This window comes from Gavialis gangeticus, unplaced genomic scaffold, assembly GCF_001723915.1.
Source record: "Gavialis gangeticus isolate Ggan-Ray unplaced genomic scaffold, GavGan_comp1, whole genome shotgun sequence".
In the NCBI taxonomy this organism is placed as follows: domain Eukaryota; kingdom Metazoa; phylum Chordata; order Crocodylia; family Gavialidae; genus Gavialis; species Gavialis gangeticus.
Window position 1 is genome coordinate 5291312 of NW_017729024.1, and position 265 is coordinate 5291576.

Below are 265 nucleotides of genomic sequence, written 5' to 3' on the forward strand. Positions count from 1 at the left end.
AAAAACCTGGAAAAAAAAAGCCTCTACTGAACCCAGGAGCAGGAGTGGGGGAGTTCCAGGGACTCCTGGCAGAGCCCCCCCCCAGGCAGAACAGGGCAGGAGGGCCTGGGCTGGTGCCATTGGGGCTGTCCCACTTTGCAGGTGGGGCCCCAAATGATCCTGATGGCAGTTTGAGCTGCCAGTAAGTGCCGGGGGGTTTTTTGTTTGTTTGTTTTTTAAGTGAGCATGCTGGGGTGAGGGGGCAGGAAGTGGGGGCCTTGGGGGG